The following is a 22,483-nucleotide window of genomic DNA, read 5'->3' on the forward strand; positions in this document are numbered from 1 at the left end:
TTCTTCTGGAGTTTGTGCTCAGGGCTTTGTGCTTGCAAAGCAGGTGTTCTTCCGCTTAAGCCACACCTCCAGCCCATTTTGCTCGGGTTATTTTGGAGATGGAGTCTCTCAGACTATTTGCCCAGGCTGGCTTTGAGCCTCAATCCTCCCAATTTCAGCCTCCCAAGTAGCTAGGATTCCAGATGTGAGCCACCGGTGCCTGGCTTGATTATCCCACTTGTAATATGGGATTAAGCATGCTAAGTGTGGGAAGAGATCTAGTTTTTTTTTTGAAGATAGTGACAACTTAAGCATTGGACACAATTATCTTTAATGGCTTTTTTGCACATGTATTTATGAATTTTAAACTAAAATCATGACTATACTACATCTTCATTCGTAACGTAAAATGAAACAGAATGAAGAGGTAAGACATCAACTGCGTTTTGACACCTTGGGAGGATTGCCACTTATGCTCAAGTAAGTGTCTTTGTGTCTTCATCTGCCAGGCTTGCAAACCCAGCGGTTTTGTTTTTTGGGTGGTTGTTATTGTGCCTCCTTTGTCATTAGAGGGAGTCTCATTATGTAGTCTGGGCTGGCCTTGAGCTCATTATCCTCTTCCCCCAGCCTCCCGGGTGCCAGGATTCTGGCTCTGAATGGGTTTTTGTGAAAAATGAGGATATTCTCCTTTTTTCCCCCTATATAGTAGCAGATTGACTCTTAATCCAAGTCATCAGATACTACAAAATGGCTTTACAGTATTTTACCATAAATCATTTTGCTATCATAATTTACAGTCCTTAAATAGCCATTACTTACTTGTCTTGCAATTAAAGTGAATACAATTATATACATGTAGTTTTTTTTCTAAAACAGGATTTTGTTGAATATGTATTTTTAAAGGAATAGGTGTTAAACATTTTAAAACTTCACTAAAAATACCTAGCTGAAAATGATGACAAATATTTTTCTGATTTTGAAGTGGGGAGAGGCTTTCTAAGCATGAAAATGATAGAAATTGCAAAAAACTTCAAAAATATTTTTAAAAAATGAATTTTATTTCAAGTGGTATAAACAAATGGTGTAAAACAACACAAAAAGGAAAGAGCTCTTACTAATGAGTAAGAAAAATCCTACACCACCAAGGCTCATGCCTGTAATCCTAGCTACCTGGGAGGCTGAGATTGGGAGAATTGCACTTTGAGGCCAGCCTGGGCAAATAGTTTGACAAACGCCCATCTCCAAAGCAACCGGAGCAAAATGGATTTGAGGCGTGTTTCGAGTGGTAGAGTGCCAGCTTTGCAAGCATGAAGCCCTAAGATTAAACCTAATCCCAGCAAAAAAAGATGAAAAAGAAAAACCCTATGCCTATTGGAAAAATGGGTAAAAAGCACTTATAGTTCATAAAATAATGATACAGATGTATGGATCAAAGGAATCCCAATGGGATTCCCATTTCTTGTGGTTGGGAAATAACACAGCTTGTGAATTTGAGCCTGCACCTGTTTCAGGGATAGTTCTTTGCTTTTGTGATTTTTCTCCCTTCATGTATTGTTACTTGTCCAGGTTTTGAGAAAATAGTTTTCCTAAAAGAATTTTCCCATTTCATCAAGATTTCTAAGTGTGCACTTTCTCTTCTTTTGTAAGCCCTTAACCAAATACAAACACAAAGAATGAAGAGTGGGCAGTGTGTTGTGTTTGCCCTTGTTTTCAGGAAGTATTCTTTGACTCTTCGTGAAGTACTTTCAATTTGCATTAAGTAGGTTTTGGTGGTGGTTTTTTAGATTGGGGGGGTGTTGTTTGCTCAACCTTTTCAGCATCTGCTGAATGATTGGTAGATGGTGTTGGCCCTGGGGGTTTACCCCTCCTACTTCTGGACAGTTAACACCTCTTTTTGAGGAAATGATGGTGCAAATTAGTGATGGGTGCTAAGTAATCTGGTAAAATACAAAGATAATTCTATATTACCTCCCCCGCCAAAAAATGTGGTGATTTTTATTTATTTTCTGTATGAATTCAAGGTTTGGGAACCACAGCGCATACAAGTTGAATATCCCTTATCCAAAATGCTCAGGACAAGAAGTGGCACAGATTTTTTTTTTTTTTTTTTGTAGTATTTGCAGTAATGAGAGATCTTGGGGATGAGACCCAGTTCTAAACATGAAATTCATTCATTTATGTTTCATGTATACCTTAGACACATAGTGCACAGGAATTTTATACACTATTTTATTTTACTTTTTTGGTGGGACTAGGGTTTGAACTCAAGGCTTCACCCTTGCAAAGCAGGTACTCTACTGCTTGAGCAACACCTCCAGTTCATTTCGCTCTGGTTGTTTTGGAGATAGGGTCTCACAAATTATTTGTCTGGGTTGGCCTCCAACCAGGATCTTCTTCATCTCATCCTCCCAAGTAGTTAGGATTACAGGCCTGAGCCACTGGTACCCAGTTACATGAAATATTATTTATTTATTTATTTTGCAGTACTGGGGTTTGAACTCAGGTCCTACGCCGTGAGCCACTCCACCAGCCCTTTTTTGTGATGGATTTTTTTCGAGATAGGGTGTTGAGAACTATTTTGCCCAGGCTGGCTTCGAACCACAATCCTTCTGATCTCTGCCTCCTGAATAGCTAGTAATACAGGCATGAGCCACCAGCACCCAGCTACATATAATATTTTAAAGTAATTTTGTGCATTAAACAAAGTTTTATTGTGTAGAATATTTTACTTAGGGCATAGTGTTTGCACTCAAAGTGTCAGATTTCAGATTTCCAGGTTAGAGATGCTCAACCTTACAGTTTTTTGGTTTTTTTTTTCCTTTGGACAGTATTGGGGTTTCAATTCAGGGCCTCATGCTTGCTAGGAAGCTGCTCTATCACTTAAGCCACTCTACCAGCCCTGGTTTTTGTGTTGCATATTTTTAAGATAGGGTCTTCTGAACTGTTTGCTCTGGGCTGGCTTCGAACTGCCATCTTCCTGATCTCTACCTCCTGAGTAGTTAAAATTACAGATGTGAACCACTGATGCCTTGCTCTTACAGTACTTTTATAAACCTCAATTAAGAAGCAGCAGAAACACTTTATGTGAGTTCAGCATGGCCTTTATGGAGGAAAGTCAGCTAGCCGACCTTGGGGCTCCCAGGGATGTTCTGCTGACCTGCTCCAGGAACCTGGGCTTCCATCTCAGCCTTGTGTCCTTGTGTGTGGGGGGCATATTTTCATGTTCTCAGAGTATGGTGGAGCTATGAAGCAGAGGGGTGGTCTGCCTGTGCTCCCACATAAGTTTAAGGGTGCTCAATGATAACCCAGTCTTGTTTTTGTTTGTAGAGTGGTTATTCCTGTTTAACTCTTTTCTAAAATGATTCCTTTCCCAAAAGTACATTTGTTTACCTGCCACAATTGCTAAGGGAACAAAAAAGTACATTTGCATTTTTCCCCCAGTACTAGAACTTGTGACCCATATCTGTGCTTTGGTCTCACATCCTTGTCCAGTGCAGTAGAAAGCCAGGTCCTTCCAAACGCTCATCTTTCCAATCAGGGTAGAGAAACACTTTTCAGAAATAAATCTTTAAGGATTCTGGCACTTTGACTTGCCCTTTCAGATTTTTTTTTTTGGTGATAGGTAGCTAAAATGACATTCTGTTGACTTGAAAATTTTGTCCCCATTGAACTTAAAAGATTTATATATTTTTTAGTTCTTTAAAAAATAATTTACAAAAAAAGCATACAAAAGAAGTAATTGGAAAATAATTCTAGGTTTTGAGAATTATGTGAAATAAAGTGGGAGGGTTTAATATCTCTTATTTGCCCCCTCCCCACTTCAAAGCAATGTATCCTCGCCAGCTCTTTCCTGAGTACACACACAGGTACATAAGTTAATACCGCTCAGAAAAAGCAGGATCATACAACAAATACTGTGCAAGCTGCATTTTTCTAAAGCAGTATACATTATTATGGTTTGTGAAAGTGTTTCTTTTATTTGTTTCATGCTCTTTCCATTATTCTTGACTGATCTTCATTGATGGATGTCGCTTTGTGCCTCTCTTCTGACTTTGTAGAGTTTTAGTTAACATACTTTAAAATAGATTTATGGTTATAAAGATGATTTTATTTTGGAAAATAAGTTACTTTTTTTTTGGCCTGGCATAGAAACAGTGTTTTAAAAGGGAAAACACATCAATTTCTCTACTTGTGTTCTTATCCATTTTTAATTTCTTTTTTTTGTATGCTGGGGATGAATCCAAGATCATGGACATGGTAAGGCAAGCCCTCTGCCTCTGAGCTCCCTCCCCAATTCATATTCTAATCATTTAAAATGAGCGCTTTTTTATACTTCCTTAATTTTTCTGATTTCAAACAGCAAAAGACCAGTGTTTCTGAGATTATACGTAAGTACACACACACACATGCATTCAGGCTCACAGTCTGCTTGTTGAAGGCCGACTGGTGTGAACCTGATTTGTGTGCTTACTTACCTGTGGGCCACTAGTGATCCTGCTGCTAACTCGCCCAAGAACATGGTAAGAGTTGAAAGATTCTTTGCACAAGTATTTTCCAGTGAGACTCTGGCTAACTGTTGCTTTCATCACCTTGGAGGACCAGGCTCATGGTTGGTGCTGTGCCAGCTGTTCCAGACAGCCACTGAGTCTGTCTGTATTGTGAAATGTATTGTTTGTGTTATGAAATGTATGCACAGTTACAAGAGTGAATAAATCATATTCATTTAATGAATAATAAAAATAACATCTGTATACCTATCAGCAACCCAGCCTTAAGAAATAGAATTTGACTAGCTTTTTGGGAAATTCTCTCTCTTTTGTTTTTCTCTCTCTCTGATCGTTCTTTCTTTCTGTCTCTCTGTCTTTCTGTACTGGGGTTTGAACTCTGGGCTTCATACTTGGTAGGCAGGTGCTGTACCACTTAACCCATTCCTGTGTAGTGTTGAGTATTTTCGAGATAGTGTCTTGAGAACCGTTTGCTTGGGCTGACTGAATCGTGATTCTCCTGGTCTCTGCCTCCTGAGTAGCTAGGATCACAGGCTTGAGCCACCGGTACCTGCTACCTCTTGGGTTTTCTTACCTGCAGAATGTGGACTAGGTAGCTCTGAAGTTTTTTTCTGAAGATGAAATGATGCATGTATGATGCATAGCACAGTGCATAGAATTAAAACAGGCTTACAGTTTTTCTCCTTTTAAACTAAAGCCCTATGCTAGGGAATATGAAGTTAAAAAATTACCCATTTAGAAAGCCCACCTAAGAGCAAAGATTGTGTTTTGTTCTGAAAATACTGTCTTTGAAAATGCTTTGTGTAAATGGAGAGTTTACACAGCAGAGAGTTCATTCTATAGGAGTGAAGAGGTAGGGAAGGAAGGAGAGGGGGATGAGACAAGAGTAACAGAGGGGATGATTCTGCACTATGGAAAGGTCATGATGAAAGCCCTTACCATGTACAATTTAAAGTATGCCAAAACAAACGAAAAAGGAAGACTAATAGAGCGAGTTCTAGGATTGTACATGGTTGAGTGAGAAACATGCAGAGTGCCTCCCGCTAGGTTTTTGCTTACTTTGAATTTACCATTTGCTGTTCTCTAGGTAAGACTTGACTCCACTAACCAGGACTTCCTGTGAGGCTTTGAGCTTGAACCCTCAGCAGCACAAAGAAATGGAGCTCGGCCACTTGTAACAGGATGCACCCAGACAGGTCTGCCTCACATCATTTAGGTGCACCTGAAACACAGTCATCAGCTTTTCGTTTCCTGATAGAGCCATGCTGACAGCTCTTTATCATTAGAACCCTTTTGGACTTGACCTCACCCTTCGTACATGTCAGGAACGGCCTAAATGAACCATCTGGAAATAATGAGTTGTTAGGGTAATGCTAATGATAAGGTAATGGACTTCTTAGGCCAAATTCCATGTAAGTAGATTAAACTAGAAAATAAACAGGCACAGTCTTGCCACCTATATTAATTACAAGGTAGCAGGTAAATATTTTCATTTTTCTTTCCATGCTTCTGGGTTTTTTATCATCAGCAAATATTTGTTGGGTGCCTGCTGCTATTGGGGCTCTTGGCCTCGGTCACACGTGAGGACCCTGGGGGTGAAGGGAATTAAGAACTGTTCTCTCGCCATTTTTCAAGCGTTCTGCAGGTTAATGAAATTAAACTCAACTATTACTAAGGTGCATACTTTCCCCTTCCCTTCTTTTTCTTTTTTTGGTGGGATTAGGATTTGAACTCAGGGCTCTGTGCCTGCACCACCATTTTGCTCTGGTTAGTTTTTGGAGATGAGGGCCTTGAGAACTATTTGCCTGTGCTGGCCTCGAACCACTTCCTAGCTTCCCAAGTAGCTAGGATTATAGGTGTGAGGTACTGGTGCTCTTGATTGTCTTTGAGATAAGGTCTCACTTTGTGCCCAGGCCAAGGCCCTGATCCTCCTCCATTTGCGCCTTTGTAGTAGCTTTTGATGACAGGTACACACCGTTGCATCCAGCCATTGGTTGAGATGGGGTCTTGTGAACTTTTTGCCTGGGCTGGCCTTGAACCATGATCCTCCTGATCTCCTCCTCCCAAGTAGCTAGATACAGGCTTGAGGCACTGTGTCCAGGTATAAAATTTTTAAGTTTTAAAATTTTGATAGATTGGCAACTTGTCCTGAAAAAAAGCTGTTAAGAAATGACATTCTTATTGATACAATCTGATACTTAGTCTTGTCAAAACTAAATTTATTCAGTATGATATGTAAAATGTCATGGTTTTTATTTACTTTTAATTGACATACAGTAAAATTCACTATTCAGGTGTATAATTATAAGAGCTTTCATAAATGCACAGAGTGGATCCTTTTGTTTTATTTATTTATTTATTTATTTATTTATTATTCATTTGTGCATACAATGCTTGGGTCATTTCTCCCCCCTGCCCCCACCCCCTCCCTTACCACCCACCCGATCCTTTTGTTTTAAAAAAACGTATTTTATTTTTACTTTGTAGTAAAAGAAGCCTATGCTTACTATTAAAAAAAAAACTTGATCCATTTAAAAAGTTAGGAAGTAGAAAGTATACTTGATCCTACTATTATAAACATTTTTGTGTATTTCTTCCACTGTTTGCTTTCTGTGTGTACTGGGTTTTTTCCTTAAGCCATTGTCATCAAAGTGCATGTTTACATTCTTAAAAATAACATTTAGTGATGACAAGGATATTTAATGAGAGAGGAGGAGAGTTCTGTCTGGGAATCCTGTAAAATAAATGGTTTCCAGTCCCAAGTTTCAGTTATCACCTTTATGTTCCATTTCACAAGTCTCTTGTTTCATTGGGTTTCTCTCTCAAATAGCTGGTGGTCTTTGGTAGGCACCTGTCAAATGTATGCATCACTCAGTGAGATTTTAGCACATCCACCCCCTTCCTAGGATTTGGTTCATCAAGCCCATTTCCTTATTTCTCCCCACCATCCCCATCCTCCTTGTTAGGGTTGGAACCTAGATCTTCCTGCATGCTAGGCAAGTGCTCTGCCACTGACGTACACATTTCCTTATTCCTGAAAAGGGACTCCTGTGTTCTGAAAGGTCATCTTTGACACCAAGTCTTCACTTGTTTTCTTTGAAGTCAGTCTCTCTATTCATCCCTGTTTCTTGTCATTTCCCCATTTCCAGGATTCTTACACAGTTGACCCTCAGCATCCATGGGTTCTGCCTCTGAATTCAACCAGCAGTGGATCACAAATATTTGGAAGAAAGATTGCACTTGCACTGAACATCTAGACTTTTTTCTTTCATTATTCTCTAAACGGTATCATATAACAACTACTTACTTAGCATTTACCTTGTGTTAGGTATTCTAGTAATTTAGAGATGATTTAAAGTATACAGGAGGACGCTCGTATGTTACATGCAAACACTGTGCCGTTTATGTAGGGACTTGATCATCCTTGAGTTTTGGTATTGGGGTGGGGTGGCGAAGAGGAGTCCTCGAACCAGTCCCCAAAAGAATACTGAGGGACATCTGTACTTGGATTGATGCAGTGGGCTCTTGATCTTCCATCTTGTGATGATTCTGCAGGAGACTGCTCTTATCACCTGCCTTAAAGCTCACATTTCCTTAAAGTCTGGCTTTCAAGGCCCCCTTGACCCTCTGAGGAATTTTCTTCATCCACTTCATCCCATGTGCTATGGTTTGGCTGGAGTTGTCATATACCTTCCTGCTCTGGACCTCCATGATAGCCTGCCTCTCAGGATTCTGGCTTTGTTGCAAGGCTAACCCCCAATCTTCCCAGAGTCAGTTCTTATGATTCAAGCCTGGAGTTCTGTTTCTCTGAATTATCGTGCAGCTCTGTGGTTCCCATGTGTTTCTTCTCTTATTCACTTAGTGTCCCAGGCTGTCCAGCTGGATGGGAAATTGCTTTGGGTGTGGTCCATTTCCGTCTCAGTGCCTACACCATGGTTGCGGTCAAGAATCTAGTAGAATGGTGGATTTCATTCCCTTTGCTTTCAGACTGTCAGTTGAACAGATCCTAAAATAGCAAGCTCTAACTAAACCAAGAAAAGAGAAAACCTTTCATTTTTGCCATGAAGAACACACAGGTGACCTTTCAGTGGTTGGCTTTCATAGCTGACAATACCTGCTGTGCTCAGTGCCAGAAGTGTGATTCAGGCACATCTTAGAAGTTGCTGTAATTACTACAGATGCAGAGGGATTTAGATATAAACGCAAGCAAAAGCTTTTCGTGTGCTGTGAGGGAAAATTCTTATTTTATTGGCGTCTGATTTCCGAGAGACTTCAGAGTGTCTGGTAACTCTGGTGTTTTTGGTTGATAGGCTGTGTGTTATTGACGTCAACGACTTACTTTCTCATTAAACCAAACATGTTATATAAAAATGTTGTTCTGTTTATGGTTTGATTCGTAGCAACAAGAGAATTAAATATTTACTGGAGAAATTGGGCAGTTTCAAAAACCTTTGTAAACATGGATGGTGAATACAGAGCTTGCATAAGAAGGAAAGAGAGAAAGAAGGTAGATGGTTGTTTAATGGTCACCGTGAAGGAGCTTCCAAGAAGATTAGAAGAACTCTGGTCTTTTCAATTTTTTTTTTTTTTAAAACAGCATGTTAGTGTTGGATTATGACCAACTGTTTATAAATTGTCTGAGCTGTTTGCTGCCTTTTTATGTGGTATGGAAAAATGCCATCAATACGTTTGCACCCTTCTTTTAAATGTTAATCCTTTTCAAATACAGGTATTATTTTGTTTTAGATTTACCATGCAAAACTGGAACCTACAATTTGGTAGCTATAAAGCCCTTCTGGATTTGAGTAGTGTTTACCCTGTGGGCCCTGTGTCTTAATTTAGATTCCTTGTGCTGGTTCTGGGCTTCCACTGAGAGTCTTTGACTCCAGCCCTTTTCACCTTTTTTTTTTTCAGCTCAAGCTTGTTGTTAGCACAAGGATTTCTGCTTTGGCCTCCCTCGCATCCAGTTCCTTTTCTCCTTCTCCAGTTATGTGTGTGTGAACTCTTAGGTTATATGGCACCTGCTTCCTCCATACAGGCTACTGAGCTGATTGTGAAGGTATTAATTACAGAGTTTGTTTTGGTATTTGGACTAAGATGTGTGTGTGTGTGTGTGTGTGTGTGTGTGTGTGTGTGTAAGATCAAGGTGTCAGAAGCTTACACACACTTAACACTTGTGTTAAGCTTGATCAAGATTACCATGGTTGTGTGCATTTTCTTCTCTCATTTCCTGGTGTCTACTTTTCTTGGGACCAGTGCTGTCCAATATTATTGAAATGGGAGTCACATGATAATTTTCAAGTACCTACATTAAGTGAATTAGAAGCAAACAGGTAGAATTAATTGCAGCAATTAATCTACACTGAGAAATCTACCACTGAGTAATATGTTTTCTTCAACTTGTAAGCTTTGGGACTTTTGGATCTTTCATAATGTCAGCCACTTCTGTTTTGGGAACTGTGTAATAATGCATACTCACAAGTTGAAGGGTACCTCTGCAGCTTCCCCTTCCTTACTCTTTTTCTGTCACATTCAGAGGTTTCCTATTAACTGGAAAGTGTTTCTGAATATGTTCAACAAGTAAATTGATTCCTGTCCCCATCCTGGCTTGAGAAGAAGAAAAAATTATATATATAACCTATTATATCTGTATTACATAACAATATAGTCAGTCTGTTGTACATTTTTAGCAGTTTTTTTCTTTATCCAAAAATCACAAATATGTCTGTAGTTTATAATTTTAGACAAGTTAAGGTTTAGGGTTCAATGAACACTTTTTTCAAATAAAAAATTACACATCTAGGAAATATGAAGTATAGTAACTAATGTTAAATGAAATTTGCCTTTGTAAAAGTTGAGACCCAAGAATAAGAGGAGGAAGCACAAGAAGATCAGGAACCCTGAGTGTAGTAGGCATGTGACAGGTGCCTGTCTTCTGCCCACACCTTTGGTTTTCTTTGTTCCTCAGGTGCTATCATCAAGGCCTTGGAGATGAGGGACTTGTGTATCTAGTTACTGGGAGATACTGTCCTCTGTTTAGTACCCCTGCCCCCTGCTCTGTTGGGGAGCATATAACTATCAAGTAAGGGTGTGCTTCTTCAGCACTAGTTTTGAGTGCCATCATTTCTCTCCTACCCTGTCTTCTCTGTATATTTCTTTTAGTATTGCCCTTAGACAATGACTTAGGTTTTAAAAATTGTGAAAATGAGCAGGGGCCATTGTTCAAGTGGTAGAGCACCTGCCTAGCAAACATGAGGCTCTGAGTTCAAACCCCAGTACCACAAAAATTTATATTTTTTATAATTTATATAATTTTCATATAATTTGAATTATATGAAAAAAATATGAAGAAAAAAAATCAACCTTGTCTGGAGATAATCACTTTCCCTTTTGGCGTTTCCCTTCACCTTTTGGTATGTGTTACTATTTGCCTTTTGCTACACTCAGGGATTCATTTAACACGATTGCCATGTCAGTGAGCACTATATTACCAGTTTTTTTTTTAATCCCTTTGATATTCCGAGAATATGGGGACTGGGAAAGTAACTCATGGGTAGAGCACTTGCCCATATGCATGAGGCTCTGGTTTCCATCCCCAGCATGGCAAAAAAAAACATGATATGTAAATTCTCAGTTTAATCAGTTATCTATTTTTAGGCATTAACTTTTTCCTGTCTAGCTTTGGCTTATTCTAAGCAGTATTTTAGTGAACACTCTCATAATGAAAAATTGGAGCCTATTCTAATTATTTTGTTAGGATAAATTTCTTAAGAGAAAAACTGTTGGGTCAGAGCTTATGGATATTTTTAGAGCTTTTGACTGCTGATATTAAATGACTGTGGTATATCCACATGCTTCCCTACTAAATTTTATGCTCTTTTTATACTTCACATTTTTTTTACAAGAAAGCTTATATATGATTGTATTTCCATGAGTTAGTAGTATAGTGAGAATCCCATTAAAATAAAAAAGGATCCTTGACAGTCAGCAATTCTTACAGCTGGCCTGTCTGTTTATCTACCTATCTATTATCTGTGTATCTGTCTGTCTATAAAGGGTCTCACACTGTAGCGAGACTGGCTTCAGTCCCTACAGCCACACCCAGCTAAGCAGACTGCTTATAAGGGTATGTGGCTTAGGTGTTCCAAAGTCATTGTGTTGGAGCGCCTGCCTTCCTGACCGAGCAGCTTGCTGGACACACTTTTAGGTATACCCTTTACTCTTCAGTCTTATTTTTCTGCTAGCCACCACTTAAGACCTGTATCGATTGCGGAAACACGGCTCCGTCACTGCCTGAACTCAGGGAGAATGGACTTGGATGAAGAAGCATAGTTAGTATAAGTTGCAAGCATTGCTTTGGGGGAACAGCAAAAGAGTGGAGTGAGCGATTTAGGCTTTGAGGAGTCTGGAAGAATTTGCTGAGGAATTGATACTAAACAGAGATCTGAAATCTGATGAGGAATCCTCCAGGGGCAGGGGTTGCAGCATTTCCAGGTAGAGAGAATAGCAGAATGAGTCCTCCAGCCTGGTAGACCACATCAGTCGCCTCTGGGACCCTCCCTTTATTTTTTAAAATTTATTTATTTTTAATGCTTTCTCTTTCCTGGTCATTCCTTATGCTCCTTGAATGTCTGTGCTGGCCTTACCATTTTAATTTCTACTGTCTTCTAGCCTCATCACTGAATTGTAGGCTCATCCGGCTTCTGGACCCTGCAATCCCTTCACCTTTTGCTGGGAGCCTCACCTCCAGCACATAGCTCTCCCGGGCCTGCTCATGTCTTAGGTGAGGGGATCTTGAGCTTAGACAGTCTCCTGTCTGCATGCTTCCTGGGCTACATAGTTCTCAGTGGTCCTGTCCTGCTGACCTTCCTTACGTGTCTCTGGCTTTTTTGCCCTCTTTACCAGTTGTGTACTGCCATCTTGCCGGCATCCTACCTGCCTCTAATTGTCAAGTCCTCCGGGGGTTTAGTCCTATCATTTACTTATGTGTGCACAAGCAAGGGTGTATATGCACATTTTGTCTGGGTTTTTTTGTTTTGTTTTGTTTTTTGTGGAATTGGAGTTTTGAATTCAGGGTTTCACACTTGCAAAGCAGGTACTCTGCTGCTTAAGCTGCACCTCTTAGCCCTGTGTACCCAGTTTGTTGGTTGAGCTTAGCTGGAGAGAAGCCAGGTAACAAGGTGACTTCTTGATTAAATTTACGTGTTTTTGGCTCAACTGGATGTTGATTTTTGTGGGGGAGGGGTCACAGTCATATCCTTTTCCTTCCCCACATAGCCATTTCTATCCAACTTCTTACTCATCCTCCTTCCTTTCAACTGTGATCTCTACTTGTGAATTCATTAAGAAAATAAGTCATCAGATAAGTTCTCCCCCGGCTTCCTGCCCTCTGTCTCCTGGTGTGTTGACTGATGATAACTGTATATGTCTATCCACAGAGGATGTGAGGCAATCATGAGAGGGTCTGTGTGCTGCTGGAACAGATTCTGGAAGTTTTCTCAGCAAATAACATGCTTCCCATTGTCTGTAGTAGTGGGAACTTCTGATCTCTGTTTTTTGGGATATAATTGTGTTTTCATAGAAGGTGGGAGGTTTTCATGGAAGACAGAGGGGAGGTTAAATCACCCCTGAGATGCTAGGGCTCCTTTATAGGAGTTATGGCTGCTGTTTCCATCCTGTCCTCAGTGGTTTTTCCTTATCTCAAATAAGAATACTTTAGCTGGATTTCCATGGATTTCTCCCCCCTCCCTCAGAGGAGATGAGATTGAAGATGAGGAAGGCATCAAATTCATTTATAATTAAAATCACAGAGCATTGATAGACACGGGGCAGCAATCAAAAGTGCATGAGACAGTTACACAGACTTAGTTTTCCTGTGCAATCCTAGTTCCTTCTCTGGAGGCAGCTGCTTTTACAAGTTTTTGTGCATTTGTGTCTCCTTCAGCGACATTCTCCAATTAAAAGTTAAATTTACTTTTAATTGTGAAAATTTTGTAAAAATATGTATAAAAGGATGGAGCCTGGAGGTATAGCTCTGGTAGAGTGTTTAGCTAACATGGCAGAAGCCCTGGGTTTGATCCTCAGCACTGGAAAAAAAAAGACAATGAATGCTCATGCCAGGGACCAGATGTAATGTCTAAACACGTTGTTGTTTTGCTTCAGGCTTTGTTTTCTTAAAATAAAACATTTCAGCTACCTTCTTGTAGCCTTTACTAATCTAATCTTTGTCCCTTTCTTTTCTTCTCAGAGGTAACTTTGCAATCCATGTGCTCTGTGGATATATACATGTTTCTGTATCCATAAGCCACGTGGAAGACTGACTGCACATTTAAAACCGCAGATGAAAGATCTCATATGGCGTACGTTCTGCAACCTTATTCACTGTGGTAGGTGGCCATCGCTCATTTTCAAGCTGTTTGGTCCAAGTAGCTGGAGTATGCTCACTAGCTGCTCTCCTTCTTCCGCTGTGTTTAACTGTATCATTGTTAGAGATTCTCCCATTGATGTGTTGGTTGTATACTATTAGAAACAGCACAGTGGGTGTAGTGACTGTCCTCACTTGGAGGGGGAGATAGCGCTTCTCTAGGGCAGGGCATGCTGAGACATGGCCTTGCTGGGTGGCAATGCACAGCATTCTTCATCCTATTGTGTTAACCAAATTGTTCTCACAGCTATTTGAATCAATTTACATTTCTGGCAGCTAGTGAGGAGAGTTCCTGTTTATCCACAGCTTTGCCAACACTCGGTGTCATTAAACTCCTATTCTGGCCTTATCTGGTAGGTCTGAATTGATACCCTCTTTTAATTGGGAGGTGCCACAGTTTGTTGATTCATTCACTGGTTGAAGGTGAATGTTGTTTCCTGGTCTGGGCCGTTATAGCTTTTGTCTGAGTATAAGTTTTCATTTCACTACGTGGATACCCAGGAATGGTGTTGCTAGGTGTTAGGGTAAACGTCTGCTTAACTTGATGAGAAATGACTGAGTAGTTTACCTTTTTATACACACTAGAAGTGAGTGAGAGTCCCAGTTACTCTGTGTTCTGGCCAGCACTTGGTATGGTGTTAGCAGTTTTTCTTTTTGTTATGTCATGTAATTTCTTTATGGAATTTAAAGCCGGGAGCCAGTGGCTCACACCTGTAATCCTAGCTACTTGGGAGGCAGAGATCAGGAGAATGGTGGTTCAATGCCAGCCCTGGGCAAATAGATCAAGAGACGCAAGCTCAAAAAAGGACTGGCAGAGTGGCTCAAGTAGTTGAGTGCCCGCCTAGCAAGCTTGAAGCCCTGAGTTCAAACCCCAGTACTGCCAAAAAAGAAAAGGAATATAAAAAAAGATGATTATTAAAAATTATTTAAAGTAATTTTTTTTTCCTTCTTGGTCTTAAAGATCCTTTTCCTTTTAATTCAAAATTAAAGCATTGTGTTAGGTAATTAAATAATATAAAGATGTAGTATAGCACAGCATATTTGGAGTCTATAGACATTGATAAGCGGGTTTTGCTGAGAATTAGTAAGATCATTAAATTATTGAATCTTTGATTTACTATTTGGACTTGTTTTGGTTTTGTTTCTGGAAAAAATATAACTTCATTTTAATAGCACTATCCATCTACTTGTGTGGTTCTCTGTCCCTCTTTCCAGGCTTTGAATAAGATTTAATTTGAAGATGCTTGTCCCATTACTAAAAACATAAGTGTGAAACCTACAGAGGGAGGGTGACACCCTTATTTTACAGTTAACCACTTCACTGTGATTATGCCACCCCATGTGGTCTGCAGGGAGTGAGTCCAGACTCCTGCTGCACAGGTGTTTCCCCACCTACTGCCCACTCCCCACCAGGATACTGTGAGTCTTGAGTGCAAACGAGGCTGTCTTCATAGTGACTTAACTTTGAGAGCTGAGTGAACTTGGGTTTTACCTTGTTGCTGGAATTGGCAGACGCTTGTCAGAGTGCCTTCCGAGTCACACCTTCAGATTACGGGTGAGTGGCCAGCCTTTAAGTGTCTTCCAAAGAAGCCAGTTTAATAAATCTAATAGTCAAGGTGAACAGTGAATTTATTCATCTCGCCAGACACTTAGCCTTTATCGTGAACCTTCCATTTGGGCCTTCTGGGGGAAAATAACTTCACCCTTTCCCTTGCCATGCCACCAGGCTTAAAATATGTGATGATTTATTTCCTTTTGAAATTTGGTAACTAGGCATGCTGATTTTCTTTCAACATTTTTTTTTTTTTTTAACATCCACCCCCAATGTCACATTTGTTTTTTACTTTTGGTAGTACTGGTAGGCAGGCCCTCCACCACTTGGGCCACTCCACAGGCCTTTTTGTGCTGGTTATTGTTGAGATAGGGTCTCGTTTTTATGCCCAGGCTGTCTTGGTCCTATGCCCTCCTATTTGTGCTTCCCCAGTCACTGGGATGACAGGCACATGACCAGCTGTTGAGATGGTGTCTTGCAAACTTTTTTTTTCCCCCAGGTTGGCCTCAAACCACAATCTTGTTGATCTCTGCCTCCCAAGTCGCTAGGATTACAGGCGTGAGCCACCGTGCCCACCTAGATTTCTTTATTTTATAGCTTAAATATAAAATGCTTATGTAGCTACGGGTGTAGCTTAGTAGTTGTGCCTTGCTTAGCATGCTCAAGGCCTTGGGTTGGATCCCCAGCTCCACAAGAGAAAAAAAGGCTAAAAAAAAAATTTTTTTTGTTTGGCAGGACTGGGGTTTGAATTTAGGGCCTCATGCTTGCTAGGTAGGTGCTCTACTGCTTGAGCCACTCCACCAATTCTTTTTGTGTCAGATATTTTCAAGATAGGGTCTCACGAGCTATTTGCCCAGGTTGGCTTTGAACCGCTTCTCATCTCTCTCTTGAGTAGCTAAGATTACAGGCCTGGGTCAGCGGTGCCCGGCTCTTTTCTTTTAGCAGTGCCAGAGATTGAACCCAGAGCCCCAGGCATGCAAGGCAAGCCCACCACACTCCCAGCCCAGATTTCTTTGTTTTGATAATGGGCCTTTATGTGAAACAAGTTCTTTCTCACATGATTGGGCCTCTATTTCCTTAATACCTAGACTATTTGGTCCTTTTTTTTTTTTTTTAATGGTAGAGCTAGGGATGGGGATTGAAGTCAGGGCTTTGTACTTGCAAAGCCAAACACTCAACCTTTGAGCTACACCTTATACCTGTTTTATTCTGATTATTTTGGAGATGGGGGAGGATCTTGTGAACTGTTTATTCAGACTGGTCTTGAACCTTGATCCTACTGATCTCAGCCTCATCAGTAGCTAGGATTACAGGTGTGAGCCACCAGGACCTGGGCCAAGTATTAATTCTTTAAGATGGTACCAGGTGATTCCTGCAGCCAGTGGGAGAGAGGCACAAACAAGAAGGAGAAAACATGCTTCATACTTCCACTCACGTTCCATTGGCCCAAACTGGCCACATGTAACTGCAAGGGAGGCTGGGAAATCTTGCCTTATGTTTAGTTATCATGGGCCAAGCTTAAAAAATCAAAAGTTTTATTAGTAGAATCACTAATTAAATGAGAGAATTATTAATGAAACTCACTTATTAATGAAATGTTGACATTTCTATGAGTTATCATTCAGTAATCAGAAATAAGTTGAATGTGAAGTGAAAATTATTTTAATTTTGTCTGCTTTTCTGTATGTTTGAAAATTTCAAAAACACGTTCTCTGAAAATGTTGTTAGCTTTTTCCACTGCCAACTGAATGTTATAACACTAGAGGGTGCTGTTGTTAATGCATTTGCTCTTAGTATTTATAGATTTCCCTTTCCTTCCAGACTTTGTTACAGAGTCAGAGTAGTTTTTGTCCAACTGATAATTCTAAATCTCCTTTGTTTTTCTCAGTTTAACAACAGTAGGGGCACTGAAATGTCAATATATATTGTTTGTTTGCAAGGTTAAAATGGATAATCACTAAATGTGGAAGAGTTTTTGCTTTTTGGAAAGATTTTCTTTAAACATTATAGAATTTTTTCTTTTTTGTTTTTGATGAAACTGGGGTTTGAACCCAGGGCTTCCTGCTTGCAAAGCAGGTGCATTACTGCTTGAGCCACTTCTCTAGTCCATTTTACTGTGGTTATTTTGGAGATGGGGGTCTTACTGGCCTTGAACTGCAGTCTTCCTTCTTTTAGCCTCCCAAGTAGCTAGGTTATAGACATGAGCCACCAGCACCTGAGTTAGAGTTTATTCTTAAAGAGAAAACAGAAATCAGATTACATTAGCAAAATTAGTATTTTCAAATGCATAGTTATTTCTGAAGAATTTTTTTTTTTTTTTTTGTGTGGTTCTGGGGCTTGACCTGAGGGCCTTCACCTTGAGCCACTCCACCAGCCCAATTTTTTGTGATAGAGTTTTTTGAGATAGGGTCTCGCATACTGTTTGCCCAGATTGGCTTTGAACTGCGATCCTCCTGATCTCTGCCTCCTGAATAGCTAGGATTACAGGTGTGAGTCACCAGTACCTGCCAAGAATTAGATTTTCCCCCCCTGCATTTATACAAGCTTAGCCTTTTAGTTGTTTTGCTTGTTTTCTGTTTTGAGTGCATTAACCATATGTAGGTACTAAGAATTGAGCAGTTCAGGCAGGTGTGGTGCAGCACACCTGTTATCCCAGCTATTATGAGGTGGAGGCAGGAGGATCTGGAGTTCAAGGCCACCCAAAAAAAAGAGGGCTGGGGGCATAACTCTAATGGTAGAGGCCCTGGGTTCAATCCCTTGTACTACCAAAAAAGAAAAAAAATTGAGCTGCTCATTTTGATTTCTGATATAATGGGAGAGGCATATTTTGATTTTTAGACAGCTCAGGCTGGCCTCAAACTTGTCATACTCCTACCTTCAGCTTCCTCAGTAGCTGGGATTATAGGAATGTGCCATTCATACCTGTCTACTTTCAGCCTTTTTGAAGTATCTTATTCTAGTGTTGCTTTCTTTTTTCTTTTCTTTCTTTTTAACTCATTTTCTGGATAGACAAGACCCACTTCCTATAAATAATTCTTTTGCCTTCCTTTTTCCATTAATTGAAGTTTCAAAGTCTGTCTTCCTGTATATTGGTTAGAACTTCCAGAACAGTCTTTTGTAACAAGGACCATCAGACTCCTTTCCATTTCTGGCTTTCATGGGTGCCCACCCCTCAGGGTTTTTTCAGGGTAACTATCTCATTGATTTTTGTGTGATGTTGAGATTCTTCTAGAAGACTGTCTAATTCCATAAGTGAAGTTCAGTTTTGTTTTGTTTTATTTTTGTGGTATCAGGGATTGAACCCAGGGCCTCATGCATGCTAGCAGACACTTAACCACTGAGCTACATCTCTAGTCCTGACACTCAGTTTTATTAAATGCCTATTTTGGCTTTGATGATCTCAAGGTTTTCCTCCTGCCTATTGATGTGAGTTGTAATATGTACTAGCTTCTCCCTGTGTTTTGGGCTAGGTCAAGTTTGATATCACTATTGTGCTAGACTTACAGTGACTTACTGTACCCTGACGTTTGGGGACACTTTGCCTGGGAAGGCCAGAGCCATGCCTGTGGGTGTGGATAGTCCTTGTCTGCCTTGATCTTGGGATGCTTGTAAAGATCCTGCTTGATCTGAATTTATCAATTCTGTTGCTTATTTTCTAGCTAATTTTCCTCTTCCCCTTGCTTTACTTTCAGGTATTTTATTACTATATATTTTTAGTTTCAATTTTTTTTTTTTGAGACATTGTCTCATGTAACCCAGGCTGCCCTCCAACAGCAAGATGCTACTGCTTCAGCCGCCTGAGTGCTGGGATTATAGACATGCTCTCTGAATGTGTGTACTGGGGTTTGAACTCAGGGCCTCACGCTTGCTAGGCAGGTGCTCTACAGTTTTGAGCCACTCTACCAGCCCCTTTTTGTTACAGGTTTTTTCAAGATAGGGTCTCATGAACTATTTGCTTAGGCTGGCTTTGAACCACAGTCCTCCTGATCTCTGCCTCCTGAGTAGATAGGACTACAGGTGTGAGCCACCAGTGCCTGTCCCTGAGAGATTTCTTTCTTTTTTTTTTTTTTTTCTAGATTATGTGAATTTAACTGACTTATAGGTTTAGTTTGTATTTTAGTCTGTTCTGTTTCAAATTCTAATAGTGATTTAAGTGAAAAACTTTTTTAATGAAAAAGTTAACATTTTTTTACTTTTTGAAAACTATTAAGACTGTGATGGACATGTACAGAAGTCCTGTTGAAAGAACATAAATGCCAAAAAGTAAAATAACATAGCACTCATGTAATGAATGTCACTTGTTCTGGAGAAAAGGAAGCCAGAACATAACAGGTAAATGTGAAGAACCTGCCACAAGAGGCCAAAAGGGAAATGTCAACGATTAGCACACACTCCTTTAAATGGCTCATTGGCCACAATTTTCAAAATCTACCTGCAAGTGAAGCCTCTAGACAGTTACACTTGTATTTGAATTTACTCATGAAACCAACACAATTGTAAATGAAAGTAGAAGCACCTTATCATTGAATTGATTTTAAAAAGATAATATCCATTAAACTCACATATTTTCTTCAGCAAAATTGATGGAATTGTGTCACCTTGGTCTACTTAGTTTCTTTATATTGAGGTATTGTTGTGGAAAGAAATGGTTACCTGCTCCAACTTATGGCCACAAGGAGTTCTTTCAGCTTCCCAGCAGCTGGAACTACAGGCAGTCACCACAGTAAGAGGAATAACACTTATTTTCAAGGGGAAAATTCAGAAATACAAAGTCCAGTTATTTAAGAATAAGAAAATATTTTTAGCTCCTAGTAATTTCTTTTGCTTACTGTATTTTATGGAGCATTTGGCACATGTTTGTAATAACTTGCTCACTTCACTTGTATGGGAGAAAAAACATTTTAAAAAATTGTATTTCTCAGATTAACAAGGTCTCTGCACAAGGATGACACACAAATTCAGGAAGTTTCTCATATTTATTTTTATACAAAAATAAAAATAGAAAAAATGCCTGGTGCTGGTGGCAGTAATCCTAGCCACTCAGGAGGCAGAGATCGTGAAAAAAACCCTTCACAAAAAAAGACTGGTGGAGTGGCTCAAACAGTAAGAGCACCTGCCTCGCAAGTGTGAGGCTCTGAGTTCAAACCCCAGTGCCACAAAAAAAAAAAAAAAAAGAAAATGTATTTCTCCAGTTTCCATAGACCTATGGTATTTTTTATTCCTACCTGAAAGAGGGTTTTTGGTGTTTTCCTGTTCCCTGTATTAGTCTGTTTTATGTTTCTGTAACAAGATACCTGAGGCTGAGTACTTTAATAAAGAAAAGTAATTTATTGACCTCATAATTCTGGAAGTTCAAGAGCCTTGTGCCAACACCAAAATGAGGGCTTCCTGGCTGCATCAGAACATGACAAAGAAGTGGACAGGGGACCTGTTGCATGCAGGTGCAAAAGTTGGCCAAGCATGTGGGGTGACTTTTTTTTTTTTTTTATAACAACCTCTGATCTATAGAAGAACTAACTCAACTCATATGAGACAAGCATTAATTACTTCTTGAGAGTGATGCCCCCATGATGCAATCACCTTATACCAGCCCCCACCTGCCAAAGTTTCTACTCCTCAACCCTGTGGTGTTGGATAACAAGCTTCCAGCACATGAACCTTGGGGATGAACCCAACCATGATGACCTCCCCCTTCAGTCTTTACTAACGCAGTCTTCCTTGGTCAGCTTTATTGTTGTTCTTATATTGTGCAGTGTATGTTTAGAGACTAATTTGACATATGCATTTAGTTCTATAACTAGGTATACTTACAGAATTCATTGGTCCTCACCTTGATGGTCTTAGCATATGTCATTAGCAGCTTTGAACATAAGTGGCCTCTCTGGATCTTGCCACTTAGGGGACCTCAAGCTTCCCCTGCCCTTTCTTTTTTTTTCTGAGCCTGTAAATATCTGAAAATGCCTTGTTTGGCTTTTCCACATGAAGGGTACCTTACCTGGGTATAAAATTCTTTGTGAAAGCCTTTTCCTCGGTTCATATTTATTCTTTACTGTTTTCTGGCATTTCGTATTGTCACAGAAAATCGTGGGGCTAGGTTTTGGGACAGTGTCATTATAGTCATGCAACACTTACTAAAGAGGACACTTTCTAAGATGTCCTTAGGTGATATGGTCATTCATCATAGGGGATACCACACAAACCTAGGTGGTGTCACCTATTACACCTCTGTTGTCTGGTGTGGCCTGAAGTGTGTATGCAGTCTGCTGCTGTACATGACTGGATTTAAGTAAATCAAATACTTGCTCTTCCCTGGGTGTGGCTATGACTTTTTCATCCTGTGCTACATTATCTTACCAGAATGTATTCAAGTATAAGTTTCTTATGCATGAACCTAGTGTGACCTAGTAATCTCTGTACTCAGAGTTTTCTTAACCTCAGAGCAGTTCTTATTTTTCAGTATCTTTTAAGTCTTCAAGTCTGTTCCCTTTGCTTGTTTTGTTTTGTGGTGCTGGGGATCAAACCTAGGGCCTTGTGCCTGCTAGACTCACATACTTTACCACTGAGGTCTATCTCAGCCCTGTTCTTGTTTAAAAATTTTGTGTTTGTTTTTTTGAGATAGCATCTTGTTAGGTGGTACAGACTAGCCTGGAACTTGTGATCCTTCTGCTTTAGCCTCTGCCAGGATTATAGGCGTAAGCCACCACACCTGGCTGTTTTTCATGTACCATAAAAATTCACCATTTTAAGATAACAATTCTTTCAGTATATCCACATAGCTGTGCAACCGCTATCACCACAACCTTATTTTAGAACATTTTTCTCATGACACAACTCCTAAACCCATCCGCAGTCATTACTTATTCTCACCCCAGCCCCAGGCAGCTTCTGTACTTTTTGTAGATTTGCCTGTTCATACACATAGTAGGCATACACATTATGGAGTCACACAGTGTGACTGTCCTTTGTTCCTTTTGTTTTGGTCCAGTTAAGAAGCACTGAGTAACTGAGCCTGGTGGTGCAGGC

At 40.0% G+C, this 22,483-nt stretch overlaps 1 protein-coding gene across 7 annotated transcripts in view; it reads left to right on the forward strand.

The window, feature by feature from the left end:
• The window catches only part of Slc23a2 (solute carrier family 23 member 2), a 105,186-nt gene that overhangs the window by 14,037 nt on the left and 68,666 nt on the right, over window positions 1-22,483 (forward strand). For 2 of the 7 annotated variants that reach the window (XM_074074391.1, XM_074074390.1), the window contains exon 2: window positions 13,732-13,870. The exons of 4 other annotated variants lie outside the window; for them this stretch is intronic. The gene's annotated coding sequence lies outside the window, so the exon portion shown is untranslated. Of the gene's footprint in view, window positions 1-12,155; window positions 12,268-13,731; window positions 13,871-22,483 lie in introns of all 7 variants that reach the window. One more of the 7 variants, XM_074074389.1, reaches the window with a different exon arrangement.

This window comes from Castor canadensis, chromosome 5 (assembly GCF_047511655.1).
Source record: "Castor canadensis chromosome 5, mCasCan1.hap1v2, whole genome shotgun sequence".
NCBI lineage: Eukaryota > Metazoa > Chordata > Mammalia > Rodentia > Castoridae > Castor > Castor canadensis.